Below are 14,288 nucleotides of genomic sequence, written 5' to 3' on the forward strand. Positions count from 1 at the left end.
TTTAAAAGGTTACATTACACTATTTCATAAGTTTCGAAATTAGTTAAATTACCTTTAATAATATCATTTACATAACTAACATGGTTGTTATATTAAACATATAAGATACATATGTAGTAACATTTGTTTTTGCTTTAAATGAAGTGCAATAATCGCGTTTAAATCATAAATAGTCAAAACAGGTTTTGCTGGGTTTTTCTACCGTAAAAAACATTCATAAAATTTCTATTGTTCTTTTAATAAAAAGCAAGTATTTCAAAATCCTTAAACAAGTGATAATTAACATCATAACAATAATATACTAGCTTAGAAGTGGGTTTTTTACGGATTTTGCATTATCGGTAAAATCTTGGAGTTTTATCCCTCAGGAGAAAACCCCCGTACTGAAAAGCGGGTTTTTTTTGTTTCGCGTTATTTCACTTCCGGTGTCGAAGCATAATGCTCCTTTTGATATAAGATGTTGTTTTGAGCTAAAATAACTTGAATCGTGTATTATTGAAACCCCGCGGGATTTTTCCCCAGCTTTTGAAAAACGGGAGAAAAATCCCGCGGGATAGTGAAAAACCCCGTGTTTTTCTGCGAAAACCCCGCTGGGGCCCGAAGTTGGCGGGTCAATTAGACAAACTTCCAAAAACATTTCGCAAACAAAAAACACCAAAATCATACCTTAATGAAGCCTTCTAACTAAAGTATAGGCCAGTATTCGATTACACCGTATTTAAAGGGTACTTGAGTTTGCGAAATCTAGGATTTGCAAACACAAATTGGAGGTCGTTATACGTCTAAATATACTTATGGCTATCAAAATTGTTAACTTTGCACTTTGGGGTTAGATAAACCACCGAATATTTGGCAGGGGAGATCACTGCGCTGTAGTGTTGTACATCAAGTAATAAATGGTACCAACTTTCCGCCCAAAAGTGTGCAATTCTTTATGTATTTTTTCGGCGCGGCATCCTCTCCCTGCAAAAAGTATCCTGCAATCTAGACTCCAATTTAATTCAAAGTGTACCTGACTAAAAGCCAGGAATTACTTACGAATACAGTATGATATTCACCAAAATGGTAAAACGAACAATTACGGGACAGAAGTAAAGTGTGTTTATTGAAATATATATCACTTTAAAAAAAACACGGATTAAAGTAAAGGTAGGCAGTTTAAGAATGGTGTTGCACTCTGTCCTCCCACACAGAATTGAGCGCTTATGGTAAATATTTATTTTAAACCTTCTATTATGATTATAAATTCATACACAATTCACTAAAGCGGTAGTTATACCCTATAACTAATTAAGTTTATTACAGTATTCAACATTCTATACCAATTTGATACTTTTTAAGTTGCTTACAGCAATTACCAATATTCCATGGTCTCCTTTTGCACCATGGCCCCCTTTTTTAAATTTTCCCTTTTATAGACCATACGAAACTCTAGATTACCTTTGGGACAGGTAGACCTTTTGCTTTACACCACTCGCCAAACGCATAACGTGCCGATTTCTCCAAGTCGTCCGAGGCATCGGCTTTACAGTAAAGTCGAATCTGCTGCTCTAGGAAGTCCTTTGGAAGAAAGCTCGACTCCTTTAAAACAGCGCAACTGATATTAGATACATTTATTATTTCTGGATGGAGGACACGCGCGAACATTTAATTAGATATAACGATGTTCTAAATTTTGAGCACGAGAAACAGCTTATTGAATACAATGAGATACAATGTTGTTATAGATTGGGATCATGTACATATAGTTGACTCGACAGTGTTTGTTTATACGTGCTTCAGCTGCCGCCCACGGTGTTGGACCTACTAATTTAATGACAATTTTTTTTTCTTGGAATAATCTGGCATACGCACATTTTCAGCTCACTTGATTTCTAGGTATTACAGATTTTGTCATAATTTATAAACAAAACTGGTATTTTTTTCAAGTGTGTGTATAGTTAATTTAAACAGTTATGTCATAATAACGATGTTATCTGAAAACAAAAACTATAACATATCAGACACTATACCTATTGATTTGTTGTTCAATGCTGGGGCAGTTCCTTATATGTAGATTGCTAATATATAAGTACCTGCCCCCTGCTCTACTGTTATACTAATGGCTTTGTTCTGATCTTTTTTGCTGTAAAACATCAAGTGTTCCATGCGATTCTCCTTATTTTTCCCGTAATCCAGCTGCACAAGCTGAAAATAAGTATGGCATGGACAGGTATCCGGGTCCCAGGTACCCACGGACAGTGTTTGTTTTGTTCGAGTACAAGAGTACTATTTATGCACCAGTACTCGCCAGAATGCAGCAATTCCATCAAATGTTCTGTGCGTTTTAAGAAAGCTTTTTAGTAAAAACTGCTGCTTGTTGAAGTGAATGCAAGTTATTGCTACTTCATGTTTTTTTTTATAGATGACAATCCCCCATCTTTGCGACTGAACTTACACGATAAGTGACGGCATTCCGTTTTTCCATGTGACAAACGATAAAGGAACTTAAATGTGTACTCGTGTTTTATTCAGATGTCATGGTTACTATTATTAATCGTGTTTATTTGGCCGAATCAAAGGTCTTACTTCTCATTGACGGCAACAAACAGTGAATGTCATTACGGCATTTCATTTATCATAAATTGCCAGAAAATACAAAACTACACTGAGAAGGAAGTAAAGGGCGAATTTTGTAGCCGCGACACAGCACTTAACGCCAAAGTTTGAAAGTAATAAGCTGAATATTTCTCCGAATATAATTATCAACGAAGCATTCAGCATTTCAAAATACAACTTGAATAGCAATATAATATTACAATGCCGATACTTCAACTGGCTTTAATCAATATCGATTATTCATGAGTAAAATATGATCCATAATCAGTTTTGCACTTCGTTGTAGCACACGCTCTTTCACATGGTAGATGAAAATGAAACAAAATGTTAAATTATATTGTATCATTAATTATCAGAATTGAGTTTTTATCTTACCTTTACTGTAATGTCGGTATCTTTCAAATCAGGGTGACCAGTCTTCTTCTTTGCTATGATCTCTTTTACTGCCTCGTTGATGTCTTCCTAAAACGCAAAGAAACAGATCACAAATCGCACACGAATTTATTTAAATTGCGATATTTGTCAACGGTGTCTTAATATTATAACAATTTTTGGTTAGTTTTCGGTCAACATCACTGTCAGAAAGTAAGATGAAACCTGGGAAAATCATATGGGCAGTGGTTTATTTTGTACCCTTTGGTGCTTTATAGAGATGTATTATATGTACCGATAGTTTGTAGAAATTTGTCAGTAAGATAAAATTTAACAATTTTATAATTATTCACTATTTAGCTCTCTTTTACTTTCAGCGTCAGGACGCACGGGGCTGGGGCACGATTTTATCGAAATGACGTAACATTCGCATACAATTAGGCGCTCTGCCCTGAGGAACTTCATAAACTTTTTTTAACTATTTTCTGGCATATTATAAAAAGAAAAGTTGTTTGCTTCAGTGTAAGATCGCATTATGTTTCTTCTCGTGAACACTAAAAGTAAATATTTCACTCATGTTTATGCCAGTCGCGAAATATAGCAATTGGCGCTAATTCGGTGAACTATATAACGATTTTACACTGAAACAAACAATTGTTCTCTATTTACCAGTGGACCAGAAATATTACATGCGCACAACATTTGGAGCGTTTTTTAATAAAATACAATAAGATGTCTTTTTATACCAATTTTAGGCATATGCTAACATTAAAATGGTTTGTTTAAGTGTACTATCGCAATATATTTCACTTCACAAAATTATGGTCTTACACAGAAAATCAACATGTTTTCTTCTCTACATATATTTCTCAATATTCATACAGAAACAAGCTCAGTAGCCAAAGGTTTAAACACAAACCCCGTTTAATGGCAGAGGGTAAACGCCAAAGATATAGAACACAAAAACAAAAATCACAAACAAGAAACATGGAACAACAACACAAAAACTCCACAAACAACAGAGTGCATACATACTACATAAAAACTAGACCAAATGAGGATGATTGCATACTCGAGTTCAATGCCCTTATCATATGTATCAAATGCTTCATCCATTCCAATTCTTTATATCACACATTCAACAAACCTTTTCCAGCATTTTGTCTATGTTCGCCACCGAATGCGTAGTGTATTTGTACGTAAGTTTGCGGGACATGACATTGTTCAGGATTTCCTTGGATTCTGCGAGATTCTCGTCGTTCGAGTTGAGAATCAGGAAAATCACATTGTCTGTCATCTTACTGTAGGCTTTCATGTCATCAATGGCCTCTGACATTTTCTTTTCTTCGCTGAAAACAAACACATATTACATACAAATAAGAAGCCGATATAAATGGATGATTAGATCGTTTAACGAAAGATCCTTATAGATATCCAAACGCCAATTAACTGTATATGTGCCCTCAATGAATGACACTGAAACTTTATTAGAGCGCCACTACATGTCGTTCTTACGCTCTAACTTGAGCAAGAAAATCAAAGTAATGAATATATTTAACATTAAGCACGTTAATGAATTATCATCGCAAGTTATATGAGCTTTTATTACATACTATTAAAACTGCCAAAATTAAGGCGACATATAATTAATGTACCTCCACTTATGAACTAGCAAGTCATGTGCCGTTTGTTTAGACATTTATTTAAATAAACTTCGTTTTTAAGGGTATCATTTTTAGCTTTTAGAGCTTTATAATGTTATGATGTGCTCTGGAGGAATTTCTGTTTTTATAATTTTGCGGTTTCGCGGATCACAAGTGTGTCAATCAAACTTCTATTGCCCCTATCTAAGAGGCATTCTAACATATTGACCGTTTAAAAAAAACTTCTTTATTTTTTAATTAGGAATGAGCCGTTTTGCGTAAATGTTTAGAAACCAGTGATACAAGAATGCTGACAAAAGATCAGATCGCAGTTTTTCATATTTACGCTCGAAAATTGATGGTTTATAGCTAAAAGCGTTACTAACGCTTTATTAAGAGAAAATATGAAAATATTGACTGCTGCCCTAAAGTCATTTTGAGAGAACTGTCATGGCGGACTGTGCAATTTATAGAGTTTGTGTTCCAAGTGAATTTTTTAGGAATAGCTTGACCTCCTTTTTATTGGATTAAAAAAAATTATTTTCAAGCTTGTGCTGAATCCCTCGGAATGCCTTTAAATGATGTTTATAACATTGAAATAAAGAGGAAATGATAATGGCGTTGTGTAACCTTTTTAGGTTTGACGCCACCATTACGTAATGTGTATGCCTGTTTTGTGGAATATTCTCAACAAAGATGTTTTCATGAGTGATAGACATGTTTCCACACGCTTAATACACTGTTTATCAACTTGTATACCTTTAGTATCTGTTTTTGTTTGCTTGATTAATCATTGAGAGATTAAGGCATTTACTGCTGCCCTAAAAAATGCCAATTTTTAATAAATGTCATGGTCGACTGTGCAGTTTTTACAGTTTGTTTTTCAAGTGGAGCGACTCTTTTTAGGACGATTTTTTTTTCCAAAATGGTCATATCACATTGAATTAGAGGTGTGTAACATGAAGGACCTTGAATACAGTAAAAGTATTAATTATTATTTTATCAATAATTTCATCGTTAGTGTTAGCGTACTTTGTGACTTGAAGAGTGATAAAGTCAAAATTATTTTTAAGAAAATAATAGGTCGGAATGTTCTAACTATATGTCAGTAACATCAAATGATTGATCGTAGAGTGAGCGCTGTATACACTCAACTAGAATCATTAATGATACAAATGTTATATTGGGGAAACTACATCACTTCTCGCTGCCTCGTACACATTCACACCACATACATCAGCAGTTTACTGCAGGTTTCATTACGTCGGATCTTCGATAAGCCATCGTCACTGTAAATCATGATTAAGTGTGCAAATATAGATAGCCTATGGGTTAGGAGTCGCTGGAATGGTTTTGCTCGAACCTTAACAACTTAGAAAACAGTCAATTCATATACATAATGTAAAATTGGATCAGAATCTATTTGTTTGGTGCGTAATTCAGATACTTTATAGGTCCACTACTGCTTTAAGGAAAGTGTATTTTCACACTCTGATTTGAATTGAGAACTTTTCATAGGAAAAACGGACATAATGAAACAAAACATTACCATACCATATCGTGATACAGTTTGCCTTGAACGAAAAAGCTTAGTCAATTGAATGGCAAAAGCCTGGACATAAACACTCACCAATATTTACCAGTAACGTGATATATCCATTTGCCTCGAACAAAAACACCCATTTTTACCGGTAAACATGATGTGTTCGTTTGCTTTTATAAGCGCCTCTGTAATCCTGAAAATTGGTTATCTATTAATAAACAATTCATGTACATACTTTATCAAGAATGTCAGTTTGAAGTCGAGTCATCACAACTCAACTCAACTCAATTACTTAATATCAAGTTTATTGCGCTCATTTTGTCACTGACAAAACATTAACAAACGCTTCGTAAACATGAAAAAGGCAATACTTTTCAAATGCTTATAAACTATATCAAGTGTCAATGTGTTATTTGATTCTCTCAAAAGTGTACATTGCATCCAAGATAATGATAAGGAGGCATACATGAGGTTGATGATAAAACATGAAGCTGATGCTACATACATCATGTCGATGATACAAACAGTCTTGTGCTGATAAGCCCGGCAGTGCAGCATATACCGGGTGTAGAACATGTCATACAGGTGGCCAGCCTCCTGTAAAAATGTAATTCTGGTAAGAATGGTATAAACACGGTGGTAAAACATAAACCGGGTGTAGCACATTTCATACAGGTGCCCGGCTTCCTTACAATGATATGTATTCCTTTTTCGATCGGTGTAATCCCCACGGTGCAGCATATGCGGGTGCAAAACATGTCATACAGTTGTCTATCCTTCTGAAAGTGGTATGTCTTACTTGTTAGATTACCAAATATTTAGAAATTTGAAGAAGCTATTCATTAAGTACATTTACATTCACATACTAGTATAAGATATTTTATGTCAATGGGTTATATATAAGGTATATCTATTGTTGTATTCCATTATCGAACATAACCGAAAAATGACAGGCAATGAAACAACGATAATTGATCCAATTGATGTGCCCTCGACACGAAGCTTTGAACATAATGTTAACATATCTGGATGAGATACATGACACACAGCGGTATTTGAAACGTACACGTACAAGTATCGTTTTATTACCCACCTCATGTATAGTTTCTACCTAAACAAAGTTCACGTGATCTTCAGCCAACTACGTATAATACCTTTTCCCTGGTACAAATCTGTTTCTTCACCACATCCAATTTTCCCTTCACATCCAAAACCCGTGCAAAATGGATACATCTGTTGTAGTCAAAGTTATTCTGCATTCCCAGCATGTAACAATCCCGGGCAAGGTAATCCCACTTGTCAACATCGATGCCGTTCCGCTTGTTGGCAACAACCTATTCAACAATACATGTACTAATATGACCATGAGGCTTTTCCTATACTCGTGTATTCAAAATAAGCACATGTCCCATATCATTAGTAAAGCTGTCCAGATGAAAAATGAAAGACATTATCGGATAAATTGCTTCGATAAAAAAAACACAAAAAACATAAACCACCATGTTGAACGGCATTGTACCGGTAGAATTTTATTCTTCGTTACAAAAATACAACCCATTCACCATTTATATGTATTTGGAAAACTGTATTTAACATATGTATACTAGACTAATACAGGTTACCTTGCAAAGATACTAACCTCATAAAGGAAAGGCTTGTCAGGTCTTCCTATAAATTTTCCATCTTTCGCGCCATTATCCAAACTAATGGGCACTCTCTAAAGGAATGATTCAAAATATCAATGAAATCTGAATTCAAACTTATTGTATTTATTCCCAATTTTTTACCACTGAACTGGCATTATCATATAACGTTGGGATATGTTCTTTCAACAACACCGTGTCTATGGCATTGGAGCTTTTAAAAAGTTCACCATTTATCAGTTACTCAAGATAACTAACGGTTCAACTTACAATATACAGTTTAATGTTCAAAAGTTAATGAGAAAGAAAGGCAAGTACGTCGATATTCAAACTCTTTCACCATTTCTCTCCGCGGTATTTGAAACTGTTTTCGGTATTTGTAATTATCTATAATTACTTTATACAGGTCACCGTGCAAATATACTTACCTCATATAAGATCTGTTATCAGGGTTTTCTTGGAACTTTCCATTAAAAAAAAATAAACAAAATATGCTTTAAAAGAAACACGATTGTCACGTTATATGACATATGCATTCCAGTTCTATAAACATCGCCATTACACACAAGTTTAAGTTATTCAAAAGTCTATACTACAATATCGAAGACTTATTTAAGAACATTAGCACCAGTTATGAAATGCTGACCGATACATGCAAATTATGTGACAAAGCCGTGTTAAGTATTCAAACGACATGGGAGGTACAAACATCAGAACGTTAACGATAAATATTTCAAGAGTGGAGGTGAAAATGTTTCTATATTTAATGTCCCTAAGAATCATTCCGCACCATCTCTCCTTTTACAGATAACTTACATTCCACATTTCAGGCCAAATTTGTTCCTTGATGAATATTATGTCATTTGTATCAAGTCCATACTTCTCGAACTCTGGTTCCAAATTCCTTTTTTTAATCATGTAGTCCAGTAGTTTTATGGACGCTTGTTCGTGCTAAAATGAATATCTATAAAAATTTAAATATAATATTTAATACTGTGTTTGTTCATTATAATGTTCTTAACCAATCAAGTTACAAGAAGAGGAAAAAGAAGCACTTGTATTCAGTATCATAACATAAAGCATATATGCTTAAATATGACCCATGATTCAAACGTTTCAATACATACAATGTAAATCATATATTTCAATATGGACGGACGTATACTTTACCATATAATGTGATACAACTGATATAGAATGATCATTATAGATTGTACAAATTGAAATTTATTATAAACTATAAGACGAAATTATATATTATGTTCAGCTATTATATAAATAATCTTGAACTATAAATAACGAATTACAATCATTTGCACATTATTTTTTCACCTTATACAAAACCATACTTAACAAAATACGAGGCATAATTTAAGAATTTCGTTTTTCACTTAAATATCGTATCCTTCCCTCCTTTATAACTGTTAATATAACTACATATTTTTGTATAATCATTAATGTTATGGTTACATATTATTGCTAGTGCTTGCCATTAGAACGTACTACATTGAAGTAATAAATTGCATGAATGCGATTCAAAATTTTGAACACCTCTGTTTAATTAGTTCCCTTTCATCATCTTTGCATGTATTCATCTTTGCCATCTTAGTAAACTTGATTTTGAATCGAAATACATGTACTTCAAGTTTTTTTTAAATGTATCTTTTATTTTTCTGTATAGTCCCCCTTCTTGTCCATCAATATTTTACAGCGTTTGTTTTATGTACAAATTAAAAGAAGCTTTATTTCTTATCGTTGTGAATAAACCGCTTCCATTTGAGTGATAAATGAACAATTTAAAATGATTTCCTTGCATTTTACCATTTATACCATTTATGATACTTAATAAATCAAATGCTAGCATTTCGTTGAAAGCCGGTTTAAATAGTTAACGTTATCTGAATTTCAGCAGATGTGTCAATATGAAGTCTTATTTATGGCATCGTGAGTGGAGGAGACTACGGACTCTGCAGACCTACGGACGAACCTTCTTTCCTATAACTATTTTCTTTTGGATAATATTCGGCACAGTTTAATCTATGTTTTAAATGTTGTAAACGCAAAAAAAAACGCACCTCGCTGTTCATGTTCCCCTTTTTGTCTACGGACAAAATAAGCCGGATATCCATAAAAAATGTATAATGAATTTAATAATGATAGTTCTTCCATCACTTCTAGGCCTACTCCACGGCCTCTAAACGCCAGCTCCACCACATTACGGTGGTGCAAAGAAAAAGAGCTGTCGACACTTTCGTGGTGGAGCTGTGTCCTATGTTTACATGAACAAACGTTAGTATGGTTTATATTTCATTTGATAATTTCATTTAACTGACATATTTCAAAAATCGGAGAATGTGGTACCGTGTAAGAACACTTCTACTGCAGGCTGATGACTATTTCGTTTCAATATTGTGCAAACTGTGGTGCCAGGTGCTTTTCTCCTGAATCGGACATGTGCATATTTTGATATGCGATTGCATAGCAAGTACATTTCCGTGCTTACACACCTCGTAAGAACATTCTCACGCATGCAAACATAATTGTTATGCATAGTACCTATACCAGAACACAACAAAACTGATAAGCACTTACTAGAAAGGAAAAATGCACATATTTATAAAAGTGGTGGCGCTGTTGCCCTAGTGGTGGCGCTGTCGAGTATATTTCTTTGCATAACCGTAAAGTGGTGGAGCTGGCGTTTAGAGGCCGTGTACTCCACAGCAAGGATTAGTGTGTAATTCCTGTTCTTGTAAACATATATATGAGTTTTAACACTAACATGATCAATGGCAACATTGCTATTAGGTTAACTCGTGTTTCTTTATGTAAATGAAGGGACCTTGGTCTTAATCGTTTCATTGCAAGTCGATATTTCCATAAAAAGTTTAGATATGCTTGAAATTTAAATCTACCAAATGATCTTTAATACGTAGCTTTAGATATTTTACCGTTTCCTTGGACAAGCCAATTATTATTTTTTGTCCCCAACATCTTGTGCTTACCATACCAGTTACACATGTTTTCTCTAACAATAACCGCCCAGTTCTTTTTTCTGGGTCTGATCGCAATGTCTCTTAACATTAATATATACACATTGATATGAATTTCCTATCAGAGACTTGAAGTATTTTGAACTAGAATTAAGATAGAAAGATAATGTCACTGAACAAAATCTTATCAGCTCATTAAACACGAAATCATTTCGTGCTGATGCATTGACCTTAAATATCGATTTTAAAAGTAAAGAATGGAAATCCTTCTACTGATAACGCGTCTGTAATTCCCAAACCATTAAACGAAATGGGATAAACACTCTAATCAAAAATATGTAAAATATTTTAACAGAGATATCAGTATTATTGGCTTATATATTTTATGTATTTTGAAAATAATACCTAACTAACGATATTTCGATATTTTAATCATAAGTAAGGTTAAATTCCACCAAAAAATCATAACGAAGGTAAGAGTCACCAAGATTTAATTTCACCAAGTCTATAAAAGCAAGGTAAAAGCTATATAAGCAAGATTAATTTAACCTGTCTACATTTGAAAGGTTTAATCCCGCATAGACAACATGGAGAATTTTAAGTTCACCGAATGATTTAATGTTACCAAGACTAAATAGGAAGGTTTAATTTTATTAGCACTCTCTAAGCCAAGTTAAGTTTCACCGAGCCAGCATACCTAAGGTTAAATTTTTACCGGTCTCAATCAAACAGGGTCGTACTTCATCCCCTTGAATGACAAATTCCCGAGCACTATTCATTGGATATACAGAATTCATCTTCAGGTTCACCATCAAGTGAATGAGAAAAACATATTCCACCCAAGCACTTAAAAACTACACAAACAAACATATAAGAACTTAATCTAAACCTTTTTTGAGTTCAAATGTCACATTTACCTCCCATGTGGTCCCTGGACTGGCTTTTGGTAAAAACCGCCTATCAAACAGATGAGAAAACGGTCCATGGCCTGAAATGATAAGAAATCTATAAGAAATCTATAAATCTATAAGACAATTTTATTTTATTCCTCTAATAAAATAAATTGATAATGATTTTTGTCGCCAATGTAAACGTTATTTACATTGATTATTAGTATACTACTGCAAATATTTGCCCGATTACAATTGACGAAAGTTTTTTAAAGAGACATGCCCTCAGATGTTTTTGAACATTTTAATGATTATCTGTTCCTGGGACCAATCTGGTCTGATCTTTTTACAGACACTTACCAAGGTCGTGGCAGAGCCCAGCGATTTTAACACAAAGAACATCTTTTTCTGTTATTTCAAGGTCGGGTTGTCTGCGTTTTATGGCTTCGACCAGTCGTCCGGCTTAATGACAAACACTAAAGCAAGAAACATTTTTTTTTAAAGATGGTCGACCAAATGAAATCTAAAGAATATATTTGTTTAATACAATATGTAATGAGCCAACGTTACGTCGGCATCAAACACATGTAATTATGATCCTTCCTTAAGAAGAGTATATAAGAGGGTTGATCAAGAATTACGTGGATATTTTTAATAAAACATAAATCATTGCCCAAAGAACAAAGAGACTTCAAATACAATATAAATAACATATCTGATATATTTCCTGACATTTCAAGAGCAACACATTCAATTTTCGCTGAATAACATTCCATTTACTACATATAATTGAAACCGACCTTATCAGTCCAATGATCTAAATGAAGTTAAGCTCATAAAGCATCACCTTTCCGAAGTATTTCCCACCAATACTTACACAAATGATGGATGTAAAAATAAACATTGAAACTTTAAATATTGTTGGTTCATTCGTTTATGAAAAAAGTTGGTGAGTGCACAGATAGTCATGAAGTCCTTCGTACCTTGCATTTACCAAATGTGAACCGCAATACTAAAACATTAAATCATTAAATAAACAAAGCTCATATCGCAATACAGTCGTGAATATCACCCCTAAGCAATGCTCAAATCGCATTTAATTTATGGACACTCACCCTAAACTATGCCCAAATCGCATTTAATTTATGGACACTCACCCTAAACAGTGCTCAGATCTCCGCATTGTGGTGAACACTCACCCTAAACAATGCTCAAATCTGTTGTGAGACGCACCAGGATACACAAAGTAAGTAGTCCCAAGTTGCTTCAGGAATCGAAGGCGATGGAATTCCGGTGTATCTATGATCTTCACACACAGTGGATGGAGTTCGATTAATCCATGTATTGGATCATTGAACACCTAAGCCAGGAGAGTGATACTGTCAATTTTCAGGGTATACTTAGAGTGTATAATGTATTTGTACCATTTTGGGAGATCGTTATGATTATTTATTTGTTTTTCAATAACGCTATTATTGATAGCCATGCCATTTATGATATACGATTAAGTAGGTTGGACCATTAAAGACCTGCAACAATTTAGAAACAGTTATAAAGACAACTCGCTTTACAGAAGTGTAAATTTGAATTTTATATCAAAGACAGGAAATAACACATTTACGTGTTCAAGTAATGCTGTCATAAGCAAGAGGAACATACCATTGCAAGTGTGCAAGGATTTTTTTTTTTAAATGCATCATTTCACAATTTCGTAAAATGATGAATATTTCTCATATCTGAAAAAAAATATTATTTTACCTTTGTGTCTCCAGAATCCATTATATTTCATAAAACCAGTCTTCAGGTGAATACAAAACCGCCAACAAATTACAGACGATACTTTAGCATTATACAGCTTATCTTATGTAAGACAAGTACATTCTTATCGTATACTTACTTATCACAGGAAAGATAAGAGCGTAATAAAATGCGGCTTACGTGCAAAATTCAATGCATGCATGCCCCTGTCTTCTACTTGTTTGTATCTATGCTGCTCAATACTTGTATTTACATATCTATGTTTGCTAAGTACCGCCTAAATCTACCACTTTAATGTCCTTAGAGTTTGCAGACTGTCGAAACTGTCAATTTTAAAACATGGGGAGTGACAAATCGCTTCTTTAAATAATAATGTATAAAATATAGGTGGGTTATCTAATTGAGATGTGAAGGTCAATATAGAGGAGAACTTCAATTTGTGTGCCTTAACAGAGGTGCAGGTTCGAACATAACATAATTAGACCATTTTAATCAAACATCGAACGTTTATATGTTATAAATAAATCTAAATAGCATGTTCTTAAAATATGGGGTAAAAATGCAATACAGTCGAACCCCGTTGGCTCGAATTCCCAGGGACCAGCGAAAATTACTCGAGCCTCGAAAAGTTCGAGCCAAGCAGGATTTGTTACCTTCAGTATAAAGAAACCAGTCCTAAATATCCAGTCCGAGCAAACCAGGAATTCGAACTTAGCGAGTTCGACCTAACGGGGGTTAACTGTATGCGAAACTTAAACTTAAAAAACAACAACAAGAAATTGTTATGCAAAAATAACCAAGGAAAGGAACAATATATGGACTTATTTACCAAACTCGCAGTCTTTACTGAA

General features: G+C 34.1%; 1 pseudogene; it reads right to left on the reverse strand.

Moving 5' to 3' along the window:
- Positions 1-1,431: 1,431 nt before the first annotated feature.
- Positions 1,432-13,561, reverse strand: LOC128244003 (deoxynucleoside triphosphate triphosphohydrolase SAMHD1-like; annotated as a pseudogene).
- Positions 13,562-14,288: the final 727 nt, after the last annotated feature.

This window comes from Mya arenaria, chromosome 8 (assembly GCF_026914265.1).
Source record: "Mya arenaria isolate MELC-2E11 chromosome 8, ASM2691426v1".
NCBI classification, from domain to species: Eukaryota; Metazoa; Mollusca; class Bivalvia; order Myida; family Myidae; genus Mya; species Mya arenaria.